A 16,605-nucleotide genomic window follows, 5' to 3' on the forward strand; every position below is an offset into this window, starting at 1 on the left:
AGAGAAGAAGTGGGATAACATTTCCATGGATTTTATCACAGGCCTCCCCAAGGCACAGGGTCAGGATTGTATCTTTGTTGTGGTAGACAAATTGACGAAATTTGCACATTTCTTTGCAATTTTGTCTACATATTCAGCAGCACAAATAGCATAACTATTTTTTCGAGAGGTATTCAGACTACATGGGATACCACGGAGCATAGTCAGTGACAGAGACAACAGATTTATGAGCCACTTTTGGCAGGAGTTGTTCAGGTTATGTGGAATAGAGCTCACTCTGAGTACCAGCTATCACCCTCAAACTGATGGGCAGACAGAGATAGTGAACAAATGGGTTGAGGGGTACCTTCGAAACTACATTGCAGGAGAGCAGAAGGCTTGGGTGAAGTGGCTACATCTAGGAGAGTACTGCTATAATACCTCTTTCCATATGTCTATTCAAATGTCCCCTTTTATGGCACTGTACGGGTATGATGCTCCTAATTTTTTGGATTTGTTATTTGGGGACAACAGGGTGCCTAAGGCCAAGGATACTTTGCAGGAGTGTCAGGACATTATGCGATCCTTGAAGGAAAATTTGCAAAAGGCACAAAATTAGCAGAAGCAATATGCTGATCAGCACAGGGTTGAGAGGTCTTTTGAGGTGGGAGATATGGTGTACCTCATGTTACAGCCCTATAGACAGTCCTCTCTCAAGAAGAGTGGAGCAGAGAAATTGAAACCACGCTACTATGGACCGTTCAAAGTAATCAGGAGAGTGGGCGAAGTAGCTTATGAGTTGGAGTTGCCTGCAGATAGTAAAGTGCATAATGTGTTCCATGTGTCACGCCTTAAGAAGGCATTGGGTCACAATGTGGTGCCTTCAGTAGTATTGCCACCTCTTGATGATGAGGGGAAGCTTATCTTGGTTCCCGAGGCCATACTTGACTCCAGGGAGAGGGTGCTTCACAGGAGGACTATCAGGGAGTATCTAGTGAACTGGAGGAACCTACCTGTCAAGGATGCTACTTGGGAAAATGAGCAGATATTGCAGCATCCAGAGCTGAAATTGCTTGAGGACAAGAAATTTTGGGAAGGGCGGACTATAATGTCCCCTTTCTAGCATTCATAGCATGATGTTGTCGTTAGCCTATTTCCCCATAGTCCCGTAGGCTAACTAGGACATTAAAGGGGCTTAGAGGCCATTTGGCCTAGACAGTTTCAGTTGCAGGTCTTTCTGAGGGGTTCTGAGGCAACTTTGGGCATACTTACTATTTATAGTAAGTCATCTTGGACATGGTCGGACATTCAGTCACAGTGGTATGTCGATGGTAATTGTTTAAAATCGATAGGAAGACTTATTTATCATTGATAAGATTTGTTATGCATTGATAAAGCCATTTTATAAAGTTAAATTTAAATATTTAACTTTATTAATGCATAGACTATAGTTTGTGAGAAATATTTAAATTAAAAGAGTTCCCTTTATTTTTATAACACATTGGAGACATAAGGTACATAAAGGGAGTTATATTTTATCCCACATTGAGAAAACGAAGGATTGAGCTCTTGTGAGAACACTATAAAAGAAATGGAAGAGCTTTTTTTTTGTATGCTTGGATGAAGATTAATGTTATGTTGCTGGATATCTGATTATCGGGCTTGGAGGACGGAATCCCTCTTTGCTAGCATTCTCTTTGCTGTTGGAAGACATAGTCAGGAGGATCAAGGGTGTTTTCACTTCAGGAAACACACTAGGTTTCATTTGGGGCATTTGCATAAAGAAATTTACAAGGGTTTGAGGTGCAGATCTGAAGTTAGTTATTGCTATAGTGCCGCATGAACAGTATTTTGCTATAGTCGGCATGAATAGTATTTTGCTACAGTACGGCGTGAACAGTGTTGGTATCAAGTTTACTTGTTTTCTCGGCTGATCAGAAGTTTGGAGGGCTGGCTGACTACGTCTGCAAAATACTACGGCAACTAATTCTAGGTTTCTTCTGTCAAATTTTGATAGTTTGCATAATAATTGTTGAATACAAGTCTGAATAGTTGTTGCAGCCTTTAAGGCAGCTGTAAGTGCACATCTACATTTAAAAATCACCCTTTATTAGCAGATTGGAAGATTTTTCAAATTTTTCATATACTATTGAATGTGTGCCAAGTGTTTGTGAAAATGTTATGATGTTTATTATGCATTTTAATGTCACTTCATAGTTGTTCGTAAATCTACTCATTGGAAAGCAATTTATTGAGGAAATCCTTTATGAGTTTGCATACAAAGTGTTTGACAATATTCCTTAAGTTAAATTTCTGCAAGTCAAAGTTCAAATTAGGGGAGGATATTACATTCTACATGTAGGTTTTGTCTATTATTCTTATGTCTACAATCTTTTTGGTAAAAACAGACCATTGCCAAGTCCAGAATTTGAACCATAGGATTTTTTGCCAGAAAGAGAAAATTATATAATTCCCTATATATATAGAAAATTTTATTTGGCATATGACAATTATGTCTATTATTTTCTTCATAAATGACTTTTTCTGGCACTGTCCTGGCAGAAGATTAAATTTAACAGGGATCACTCACAAACATTCATAGGCAAATTCATACAACTACAGTTTCCAAAAACATTTTTAATGCTAGCCTTTAGAAAAAATATTATTATAAACTGATGCAGTGCGCTGATAAGACAGACCTGCCACAGTCGTATTTCATATGTACATAGAGTGTCTCTCAGTGGAGTTTTTGATATAGCTTAACTACTTCTTGTGGTTCTACAAGACTATTAGTTATATCAGACATTGATAGATCAATCTTTTAGTGTAACGACAACCATGACTATTCTAACATTACAACTATACCTGTAACCAACAAGCTAAACTCTGAAACCCAACTCTATCATTCTTCTAAATCCGAAAAGAACCCTGTGCACTGAAACCGAAAAAAGAAGAAGGATCAGACAACTGACCCCTAAAAAGTCATTAAAACTCCTCTCTCCACTCCCATATGGTACTAGATAACACCACTACTTCAATGGTTACCAATTTTAGAGGCATCTCCCAAGATGGCCATTCAATTCCCACACAACAAAAGCAGGAGAATTTGAAAGTTTAAATTTACTTCTTACCCACGTGATGCCCTGCATCAGAAACTCTCAAGACAAATAACATATAGTGAACAATTACTGCAAGTGAATCAAACTGACAGAGCACACTCCATATAATGGATGCAAGTAAGAAGCATGACAAGCACATATCCAAGCATTGTTACAGCTAGTTAATTGGCACAAGAGTATAAATTTCATGCAAACATGTAAAGGAAATCAGGTATGACATTTTGTGGAGGAGTTAGACGCCTTTTGCTTCGTTATCAAAACAGAACATCCAAATTTACAGAGTTCAACTTCTACAAAAATAATACAGATAAAGGAATTAAACTCCCCTACTCTTTGGAAATAAGAAGAAACATAATTCCCTTGGAAGTAAAAAAGACAGACTGCTTCGGCCTCCCCCTCTTATTTCATGGATATACTATTTTTCGCCTCTCCCACGCGCCATTATGCTGCACCTTGCTCTTTCTCCATGTGCCAACGCACATTCAATCTCGGGATATAATGAGTTTTTCGAGCGTCTACGTGACCCGTTACTAAATTTTCTCTCTTTTCAGACTAATGCCTGCCATGCTTTCTTAAGATGCAAATTTGGAATTCGTTTAAAACTGATATTTGGTGGGTTTTCAAACTGATTGATTTTGTAGATACATTCAAATCTTTCATTCAGTCCTTAATTCTAATTTTTTTTTAATGGGACTACTCTTATTCTATGTGGGAGACATCTAATTATGCTTCAAATGAGGTCTAAATATTCTATTATTCTTTTTAACTTCAAAATTTGACCTCTTTTTGAATGGGCCATTGGTTTATTGGTGAAGTTGAATGGCTCACAAAGAACCCACCACGGATCAAGTCTTGTTGAGTGCAAGGCTCAAAGACATCATAAGGTATGAGGCCTAAGGGATGAGGTCGAGATTGTGCCCCGAGTGAATTTGGTAGCGTGGATGCTCGTTAGTCCTTGGCTTTTAGTCGAAGAGGTCTCATGCACGTGTGAGCCCGTATCTGATACCTAAAACTTATTTGTGAATAACCTCTATCAAAAAAAAATAAGGATGACCTCCATCAAAAAATAAATAAAAAATAAGATGTGACATTTTTAGTGCACCATTATGAAATCTATTTTTCTCACCTCCCTTAACATGCATTACTAACCTTGTCATTTAATGGTCCCTCTCCCCTATATTTCATTAGCGATATAAATTGCATATCTTTAGTTGCACATTTTATGCATATATTTATGGTGAAAAGTGAGCCAAACAAATAGGACAACAAAAATGTGAAAAATTACTAAAATCTTCAAAACATTTTAATTTGATTTTAGAAATGAAGTATTAAATATCTACCCAAAAACATGATATCAAAGGTTTAAAAGTAATATGATGGGTAACTGCACCAAGATGGTGAACAAAAGGAAGCATATAAGTGAACATTTTTTTCTAAAATCGAATGAACTTAAATCTCTAAGAGAAATTTGAGGGTTATGCACTCAAAATTACGAGTTGTGCAAATATGAAGAATTGTAGTATTTTGAAATTAGTTTCTAGATTGCAAACATTTTTTAAACATGTGTAACATCAATAGATTCAAACCAATTACACACAAAAAAATGTTCTTAATTTTCCAAAAAATCATACATAGTGTATTCTTCGTGCTTCATAAAAGATATAGTTATATTTAGTACTTCGCAAGACCTTTTGGTAGAATGATAGGTAAGAGTGATAGCTAGAATTTTTGTATTTTTTTAGTTTTCTATTGAGTAGCTTTTTTATCACTTTTTGGAAAAAACCAAGAAACCTCTTTTCTAATACAAAAATCCTTAAAATAGAGGGAAAAATAATATATAAAATAAACCCTAAAATATTAGAGATTGAATAGGGAGTAGACAAAGAATTTGATCCACACAAGAAGAAATACAAAAGATAAAACCAAAGCCCCCTCAAGACAAGCAACACCAAGAACTATGGAGAATAACAAAGAAAAATAACAATAAAAATGTGTTAGAGGTTTCACAAATGAAAAAAACCTCCACAAAATCAAACACAACCCAAACACATGGGACAAGTGTAGTAACTAGAGTGCCCAAAAAGAAGGGGTTGTTCAATCCAAAGGGCCTTGCATGAAGAGCACCTATTAGCAAAAAATGAAGTGAAGTACATATGCCTTTGAATCATCTAATGAACATAAAGATATTAAATATGCAACCATAAAAAAAATAAAAAAATGAATAAAAACATCCACAATAACCAACCACCACCAAGGAACCCAGGACAAGCCAAGAGACATTCAAAATCTAACTAATATTACCATTGATGCAAGAAAATGAAGATCAAACCCAAAAATCACTAAAATAACAAAGCCCCAAAACCTTCCAAATAAGAAACCAAGGTCTAGTAGTTTTTCTCATCTTGGAATTAAAAATGTCAAAAATGGGCAACATGTGGCATGATAGTTTTTCCCATGGTTTTTTAAAACCACAAGTGGTTTCTAGATTGTAAAATCACTATAAAAGGAGGACTTGGGGAGGAGTTTGATCATTGAGTTTTGTTTGCAAGATTGGGCGCTAGAAGCTATCTCTTCAAATTTGAAGTTGTGATGATGCTCTTATAAGAACTTGCATTGCAAGTGTATTGTAATCTTCTTGATTTGATAATACATTATGCGGGTTTTGGAGGGAGGGGTTTTCTCTCCTAGAAGGGTTTCCCCATGGTAATCATTGTATTATCTATTCATTGTGATGTTTCATTTATGCACTCTTATTTGTTCATTGAAATCTCTTTAATAGTAGGAATTTACATAATCGTCCCCTCAAGATTAGCATAGGAAGAGATTCAACACACATTTTTTTCCTTACAAGGTCAACTTTAGTCATTCATGTGTAGGTCAATGTCGATTAGGTCAACCTTGTCCTTGGGGTTTGATTTCTAGTGGGCTGCAGGCCCTATATGAGGGTTTTTCTTCTAGACAATTAAGTTTGATCAACCTTGCAAAATATACACTCTGAAATGTGTATACAAGGAGATCCCTTCCTCTCATATTCACTTCCATAAAACAACTACAATTCATTATCAAGAGGCATCCATATGAAAGTTGACATTCATCCATTATTTATTCAAGAGACTAAAGTACAAAGAATCCATCACACATTTCTAGTCTTCTTCTTCGCTTTCTTCCCAAATATAACATTGTGGTAAACTATAATATTTATCACTCAATGGTTTGATTTTGTGATTCACTATTGAGCTTTTATGGATTCCAATCAATTTCACCAATTATTGTGATCATCTTCAAAGATATATTGCATTATTAAGGTATAAGGTGATTTGTATTTTAGATTGTGTACCCATATTTCCATATACAATCAAGTTTCAAAGTTATTTACTATACACAAGATTGACCTTGAAGGGAAGCCCCTTTCTACAATAGTTTTACCCTCATTTTTTGTGTGTAGGAATAGGTTTTAAGAGTTTTAGATCTAGACTTTATGAGTTACATTTAGTTGTATATCCTTCTTAGATTCCATCTTATTCAAAGTCTCTAAGACAAGCACAACATTTCTAAATTAGCTCAACTTTGTTTGACATTATCTATTGGATCTAGAATTATAATAGTCATAAATAAGAGGTGTTAGAATGCCAGATCTAGAACAATTTTTTTATTTTGATAGCTCTATAAAAGTCAAAACCTAATATGAATTTTTTCCCTCCCTCTCTTAGCTTCAAGGTGAGTTTATTCTTCCTCTTTTCCTCTTTTATTTACTTTTTATACACTATATGTTGGAGCTCATTTTATTTCTCACAGTATCAATTCATTTTACATATCATAATCACATTTTATTCAATAAGAAATACATAAATCCCCTTTTCACCCAAATCTTACATTAGCACCCCTTCATCCTTCTTGGGTTGTTCTAATCAGATTGGTTTAAGGGTGAGTTTATATTCTAATCACAATCTAGTTTGGTTTGTGGTCTACATTTTTGCATTGATCACAATTTCATATAGCATAGGAGGTGGACAAAAAAATTTGAAATTACATAAGCTAGCATAAAAGGTGAATTATTTATTCACCTGACATGAAACCCTCATATACACATGTAGCAATTGCTTAGATCCATGAAGATGGTTGTTTAGAATCTAAGTAGTTGACCTTGGAATAAGATTTGGAATAAAAGATACCCTCAAAAATACATGGATCTATGATTCCCAATCTTATATCTAGATTATAGCTATGCTTGATAACTAGAGAGAGAGAGAGAGAGAGAGAGAGAGAGAGAGAGAGAGATGAATGAACCTTCTTTCTTATCAAGAAATCCTTTGGGTGTCCATCATTGGAGATAAACTTGCAAATTAGAGAAGATTGTGCTTTCTTGATTAAATCTCAAAGAAATGGAAACTTGAAGATCTTCAATTGGATGCTTGTCTTCAAATCTTGACTCTAAACCATCAATTGCACTACTTTAATGTTTGATTATAGCTTTAGACTAGTAGTAGAAAAAATATTTTTGGGAACTCTAGATATTTTAAAGATGAGATATAGGTATAAAACACCAGGGATAACTTGTAACTAACTTTATAATAAGTTTTAATGTATTTTCTTTATATTTCTTTATAGATTTAATATATGAAGCAAATGTTGCACCTCTCAAACTTAAATTATAATTTTGTGTGCATTTCCAATTGTTTAACAAATTGTGTAGTAGTCGAGTAGTTTTCTATATTCTTCTTTTGAACTTTTAATTTTTAGTGAGTTGACATTAGAGCTAGAAGAGTCAAAGTTTTGAGCTGGTTGGAATATTTTTTATGTATTGAATTTTTATTGTGTTAGATAAATGTTTAGGGGAGATATATGGATTGAATTTCTTACAAGCATGCTGCAAAAAAATAACATAAAATGTAGAAAGTCAAAACATCAAGAGACTAGTCAACGACATTCTCCATTTCATTTATAATGACAAGGACAAAGTTTCAATAATGTCGTCAAATTAGATCAAGCAACGTACACGATTTAATGAACAAGAAAAATGATGTCTTCCATATTGTCAAACACACAATGTAATTTCATTTAAACCTATTATAAAGATCATTTACAATAAGAAATGCTAACATACTCATCAAGCATTGAGTATATCATGAAGTACATCAATACGTGAATATAGTGTGTCCTTAAAAAATTAAGACCATGAAAGTCAATCATGAATCATAGTACAAATATGCCATCATATAACTATCCATTTGTAAATCCCTATGTCCTAAGCCATCATACAATTGTCCATCTCCAAATCTCAAGGCAACTGTGTGCTGTTGAGTGCTTTTTCCACCTAAATACGAAGAGTGCATTGAACCTTCCCAAGAAGCATAGCAACAAAGAAACTAGTCTATCAAATGGATTCGGTGCAACCATAAAACTAATACAAAGAACTTATATCTAATATATAACTAATTAGAACATGTCAACATGTTTAAGAAAATATATCCATTTAGCTAAATCATTAAATACTAAATCTCTATTGATAGGTAAAATGTACAATTTTTAAATCTTTTACGATTATTCGACGTTCAACATCCTTCCCATAATATTTCAAACGCACTTCAAATTTTAAGAAAATGTTCGCATTATGCATGATCAATTAGCTAAATCATTAAATACTAGATCTCTATTGACAGATAACAAGTACGAATTTTTAATCCTTCTCATGATTATTCAACATTCAGCATCCATCCCATAATATTTCAAATGCACTTAGGAGGTTAAGAAACTGTTCGTGCATGAGGGGATCATTCTCGATTTTACAAAAGAGTTCAGCTAAAAATAGAAATTATCAAACTTCTCTGCATTCACTTTCCAAAATGCCCAAATGCTAATCAAAATATAAAATGGAACTATTGATCACGCCATCTGTTAAATAGAATACAAATGGAGATAACGGATCAAACCATACATTATATAACAGTGCCACGATTACTAACTATCAGTGAGTTTGGCTCAGATTCTCAAAGAACTTAGTTCAAATTCCTAAGGATTCCAAGATATAAGTATCCATTTTATAATTCTTTAGTCATTCTAGAGATGTCTTTACTCAACAGGTAACATACCTTCTTATAACAAAAATGGAACTGGTTCGTTCATCACCGCCAAAGAAAGAATGTTTCAGAAATCAATCCAAATCAATAACTAAGATTACGCTAAACACCACAGAGGTCACTCTGACAGAGAGTCGATAATATATTCAACTGAACGATTTCCTTGTACTCGACCAAACACATTTTGATATGATTGATCAAATTAATCCTTCAAACGTTGTACAATACAGTCCTATAATTTTTGCAGTTTTGTTTTGAGAGCTGCAGGGTGTACTCCGTATGTTTCAAGAAGTCACGTACTGGTAAAGTCTATATTCATAAAATATACTATGCAAGTTACACAAGAATTATGGTAAAGCTAGAGATGTAGGGAATTTTTGCATGCGTAGCGCAGTACAATCCATGCCAAACAGTTATACAAAATTCAAACTATGTAGGCATCAAGGCAGTTTATTTAGATTGCATTTGTTTTTACTTATCAATAAAAAACATTGATAATTGTACGAGTACGGTAATTCTTGTTTTCAATGCCCAAGAAAACAATGACGATGGAAAGTTGACTCCACTGATGTGTCGAGCTGACTGAGATCAATCTTCTTCCCCCAGCTGAATTCCTTTCTTTTCTTTTTCTTCTTGTCTTTCTCCGGAATCCTCTTCCACTTGTGCATGTTTCTTACCAGATTTAGTAATAGCTTATCTATTCAAAAACTTCCCTTCTGTAACCTTTTTCGATTCTCATCGATTATCCAAAATACCCAAATCCTTTTATTTTTATGGTACCCTCATTTTGTGTTCATTTATTATGAATACACATACAGAGAAAGGTGGTGATATATATATATATATATATATATATATATATATATATATATCCATTTTGCCATAGAAATGATACATGGTATTGTTCTTTATCAATTCAGTTTTGGGAATAAATTGTACCCAATTTATATGAATTATATTGTATATAATCAAATAAATTGTAGTCATTTTGACCTATTTTGATTGCTAGAAATAAAATATTTAAACTACTACAATTTTTTTTATCTACTATGACTATTTGGTGTGTGCTAAGCTAGACCATCCAAACCCACCACTCTCGAGGAGCTATCCTCCTTTACCCCAACCACAATCCTACCTTCTTCTTCTAAATAACTCAAAAACACTCATCACTTACTAGAATAGTATTCAAAATAGATTATAATAAAATGAAATTACATCACATTACATCATAATTCATCATATATGTATGGAACTGATAAAAATAATTGTCAAAATGCTATGCTATGACATGGAACACCACCATAAATATAACATCATAAAAAAAACCCATAAAATCATTATCATAAGGTCAAAAGAACCTAGCAAAATAATGAATACAATGTCTATTGTAATGATTATAAGTGTGCATGACTTAAACATAGCACAATAAGCTTTGACCCCTCAATGTGTTGTGTCATGGGGTCCACCATATTCCGTTGTCTCGGGCTACTTCTGTAACTTTCACAATTCCTTTTAACCCCCAGATATTCATCATTAAGTATCACTATTTCAATTTCACCTACTGCCACCAACTCTCTATTAAACCATTTAATAGTTCATGTATCGCACGTTTTATCAAAATGGCTGAGTTTTTAATTTTTTAATGATATTTTTAGTTCTTTGGAAGGACATAGTTCGATTTTCTTGGGAGACAAATAGTAAGTCAATTTAGTTTCTAATAATTTAAATTTATATATTTTTAATTTTTCTATTATTGTATTCCAAATGAATTCTAATCGTTCCTCATTGTTTTTGATTTAAAATGTTCAATTTAATTTTTTAAATGAAGTTTGTGAAAATTGCAAAGATGTTGTAATCTATTTTCTCGATTTAACTGGCACACTTAAACAACTTATATAAGAGATATAAATTAGAAACAACCTGAATCTTTTACATATAGTGCATTACAAAATTACAATAATCTATACTAGAAAAGTATTTCATAACTGTAAAAACCATTAACATATTCAAAGATTTTTTTTTTATTAGTTTATGAGTCTGACACATTCTCTATTAAAAAGTAATATAATCCCCATTATGGATAGAAGGAAATTCAATGCTTTAGTGATTCCTTAATAGTAATTATTAGATCCCTGACTCTATAACTAAAACAACTCCAAACCATACAATTTTGGGGAGAACAATAAGACTTATGTTAATTGCCATAAGAACTAGAGGAATCAAACTGTGTATGACAACATTTGGAGGGGATTGGATATAATTAAAAATGTTAGCCAGTCACACCAATTGGTTGCAAATGGTGTTTTTGTTAGTTTTTTAATGTGCAATCAAAATGGATCATTTATGTCCATGGTTATTACACCAATGTTAAAGACTAATGTATCCTATGTAATCACTTTTGGCATGCCAACTATTCTCATGGTGCTTTCCATGCTTATATTTTGGGTAGGATGAGGGGGCTACATTGATAAAGTAACACTTTGAAGTGTTTTTTTTAATGTGTTTAGAGTAAGGGTAATTCTAGTCATGCACCAATAAATCATAGTGCTTCTAATTGGCTTGATTTTGTGAAGCTTAGGAACACTGAGCATGAAGTTGAAGATGTGAAGGATTTGGTGAGATTATTTGTCTTTCTTACTACCTGCTCCAATATTTGTATGTTTGTTTGGTCAAAAGGCTCCTATGTGGGTTATTAAGGTAAGGCAACTGGCCAGGTATCCTGGCTTTGAGACCTCACAATTAGGTTGGATCTAATGTAGGCTTTAGACCCTCTCCTCATCTTCATTTTAATTACACTATTCAGCAAAATATTCATCCATTCTTAGAAAAAATATGGAGTTTCTTATTCATAGGTTCTTGCTTCCATGAAATTAGTTGTTCAAAAAGTGTAGCTTTTGACATCAGCTACATGTGATATAATACCCATTTTGCTTGTTGGTATCATTTGCAACAAACTATCCACAACATAGAGACTACTAGTATTTGTAATGGGAGATTTTTTTGCAATAATGTTGATGATGTGGGCTAGTAACTCTTTCCAATATAGAAAGAATCCCAATGGTGAAGAAGATTTTGATTGTTTGGAAATTGAGTCTATAATAATGTGAAAGTTTTAGCAGCCTTGCAATAGGCTAGCATGTATATTTGAGATTAGGATGATCTTGCAAGCTGGGATCTAATGGTAAATTATAGGAAATTTTCCGTGGTTGGCATGGGTTCATGAAGCAACCTAACTCTAAGACAAAAATACTTCTCAAAGCTTAATAAGAATGATTGTAAAGATTAGAACAAGCTCCCAATGAGTTATATAGTGAAAGATGAAACATAAATTTAAACAAGAGGTTTTAATAGTGATAGTTAGGGCAACTTAACTAGAGTTCTGGTGCAATAAAGACACTTAGTTTATTTTGATAGAAGTTTTAGTAAACTAATGATGTAATGCAAATCCTAAAATTGTAGTGCATTATACCATGTGTAAATGTTTTTAAATCAAATTCTAAAATTGTTGGTTGTGTACTAGATGGACATTGATTGGTCTTGCATCATGGACAAAGCAATTCAATGTCCATGCAGCAGAAATTGTTTTTATGTAGATCTTTCATGGAAAAAGTGTGTCCTTAAAGGCTCATAATTATTTTTAACTTGGATTGAAGCTTGTAGATTGAAACATTTTACTGGGGGAGAAAGTTCAAGGGACTCATATCCAACTTGCTTTCACAAAAGTCATTCAAATAAAACACTCTCAAAGTTCTGATATAAAAATTAGGATGAATATTTGTTAACTATGTGTATTACTAATATGAATATACTTTATGATTTCTATAGGTATTGGTGCACATTTGGACCAGAGGACTATAAAGAAAAAGATGCAACACCATATGATCCTTCCTCTATTCCCAAATCAGGAAAAGGTAGTAGGCTTGGTCACAAACGTACAAGATGTGGTTGTACCTACCATTTAAAAACTCAAATCATGGTTCGTAGGCCAAACCATGTGTTGATATGGTACCATAAGGTTTGAAACATGTAAACAAGGAAGGCATACCTTGTCATAATCAAATAAATAATGAGATTTTGGGAAAAAGGGATTTCTTTGTACCATTTATTAGTAAGCAATTGCATCAGTGGGTTGAGTCATTATTATTACTTGGAATGCCCACAGGTGTAGTACACAAAAAACATAAGAAAATGGTGCATGAGAAGATTACAATATTTGAGGGTCAATCTTCTAGGGATGATTTTCTTACAATGGACAATATAGCAAATATTGATCGTAACATTAAATCATTAAGATACATGTATGATAGTAGTGATGATCTTTTAGTACAACAATGGGTTTTGGAAAACCCTAACAAGTGGTTTTCATATCAAGAGTATAGTGCTACTATTGATGGACATGGAGAGGTCCCATTTGTGTTAGGGATTCAATTACTAGAGCAACATGATTGGATGCTTGAGTATGCGCATAACAATATATTGGCCATGGATTCTACATTTGGTACAAATGCAATGAAGGTATGTTATGTATTCTTTGGTAGAGTTGAATTAAGAACATTAACACTTAAAATGCAATATAATATTGTTACATTATACGTTATTCCTTATGATAGTTTTAATTATTTACAATGGTTACATTCGACTCAAAGTATATGGGGGTGCCTATGGCTTGGGTCATTATGTCTAGATCATGTGCACATGATATTAGATATTGGATGCACATTCTTCTCCAATAGGCTCACTTGAAGAATATTGATTGGAGACTAAAAGCATTCATGGTGGATGATGTAGCTGCTGAGATCAAAGCTATTAGGTACATTTCATTTATCATTAAATCCTTCTAAGTTTTCTTAAATATTTTAATACACCTCATAAAATAAAATGAGATAGTAAGTATTTGTGATGCAAACCATTGTTTCAATGTGATATATATCTATGCACTTGGCATGTTAGACATGCATGGCTAAAGAACTTGATTGCAAAGGTCAAAGATAATGCAATTAGACAAGAGATGTTTGATAGACTTCAATTTATCATGCATCATTCATAAAATGAGGATACAACAAGGAATATGATTCACATGTGTATTGAAGAGTATAAAGATACACAACCCTCTTTCATTGAATATTTTAAGGGCTGATGGTCTAATAGATTGAGTATGTGGGCTAGATGTTTCCATATGCTTAAGTAGGTAGGATAAGAGACAAATGGTGCCATAGAGTCTTAACACTCACACCTAAAGAGACAATTCTTAAAAATAGTTGAGCATGCTAAAAATTGTTGTGTTGATTGGTTGGTGCATCAATTAACAACACATGTTTATTTCTATTACTGGCAGGTGCAAGTTAGCAAGAAAGATGGTTCTTATAGGAACTTTGTGTTGGAATTATAGATGGAGTAACTAAGAGGGGGGGCGGGGGGGGGGGTTGAATTAGTTACCAGAAAAAAAAAATTCACAGATCCCTTAGATGTCTTAAATACCTATTTACTATTGATACTCGATAAACACTGTAAGAATGCTGTAGCTCTGTAGATTAACTAGTTGCTAATCATCTAGTATTCATAATTATTAATATGCATGCAAACGTTAAATAAAATGAACATGAGAGACACTAGATTTAACATGGAAACCCAATATGGGAAAAACCACCAAGTAACTATCTACCGATTTTTTACTCTTTTGAAGTGAGCCCTATTAGGAGCCAACCCTGTTAAAGGTTATAGTACACACTGTTAGGTGTAACCCTGTTAGAGGATTTAATCACCCTGTTAGGAGTGGCCTTGCTAGAGGTCTTTAGAACAATTCAACTAAACTGTCACCTTGTTAGAGGATTTACAAAATGGCTGTTAAACCAACTTAGTTAAGAGATTTGAAATCACTGCTACAATGGTTAGAAAGTAACAATAAATTGACCTGAATAAGATGCAACTAAATTTGCTGATAATAGATCTCCATTCTGCACTATTAGATCCTTCTCAATCAAATATAGCTTTGCTGCTCCTTAATGATCTCTGATCATCATTCAAAATTCGCTCTTAGTCCTTCTTCTCATTCACATCCATCACACACTTAGAATTCACATCTTGACCTTATATATACCATTTAGATTATCAAGTCGGCTCATTCACAAGTTACATTTACTAATAAGCCATATACCAGTCAGCTACAAATATTACATTAAACAAATAAACTTTATTTCACAAAATAATGGAATCCTTCACTGGCTGACCCTGCTCGATAAATACTGCTTTCAAAAATAATTTCCTGAGTTAACTGTCTTAAATCGGTTAACACTGCAAAAGCTGCAAAAAATCCTTTGGTTGCTGAGTTAACTCGTTAAGAACTAGATTTCCTTTACTGTCCATGAAAGCTTAGTTAGAATTGTTTCCTGGATTATTTTCTCTTGATTACTAAGTGAGCTTGGTAACAACTGAATTTCCTTTGCTAAACCTTGAAAGCTTGGTAGCAACTATTTCCTGCATTATTTTCTCTTGATGACCGAGTGAGCTTGGTAACAGCTGAATTTCCTTTGCTAAACCTTGAAAGCTCGGTAGCAACTCCGTGTGCAAGGTAAAGCCTAAGAATGCTCGATAGACATTGTAAACCTTCTTTGCTAACCTTATGAACTTAGTAACCTTTGTCTTTTGCCTTGCTAACCATTTGAGCTCAATAGACTCTAGCTGATAATTGCTATGACATTTGTGTAACATCAAAGACAACACACAATTAAACAATTGTATCCAACAATCTCCCTCTTTGGCATTGATGGAAACACAACATGTCATAGCAGAATGAAATTTGAAAATGGGTCTAAATAGATCTTTACTTTACAAAAATCTCCCTCTTACACAAGCTCTCATTTTCTTGCAAATTTCAGAAAGATATGACAATATACTCTCCCTCTTTGACAACACATGCCAAAGACAACACAAATCAAATGAATAGCATTATACTCGATGCACTGATTCATATGCAATGTCTTCATTACTTTGCTACATCAACTGATAGATCTTCAATTCTATTCTCATTGATACATCACTAAAACTATATTTTAGTGAGCTTCAGATAGGGGAATGACCCCTAACTTACCTCTTAGATACAATAATGCATCCTTAGGTAAAGGCTTTTTGAATATTCAACAATTTGTTCCTTTGTATGGACATATTCCAATCTAATTTTTTTTTCTTGTACCAATTTTCTAACAAAGTGACACTTTATAGAAATATGCTTGGTTTTTGAATGCATCACTGGATTCTTTGATATGTTGATTGTACTTGTGTTGTCACAAAACATAATAACAGGTTCTTTGATTTCTTGCTTCATACCTTCTAATAATTGTTTGAACCATAGAATGTTTGAGCAGTTTACTGCTGCTGCAACATATTCAGCCTCTGCTGTGGACTGGGATGTACAGTTCTGCTTTTTACTTGTC

This window comes from Cupressus sempervirens, chromosome 7 (assembly GCF_028749045.1).
Source record: "Cupressus sempervirens isolate cs-2001-9-10 chromosome 7, ASM2874904v1, whole genome shotgun sequence".
NCBI lineage: Eukaryota > Viridiplantae > Streptophyta > Pinopsida > Cupressales > Cupressaceae > Cupressus > Cupressus sempervirens.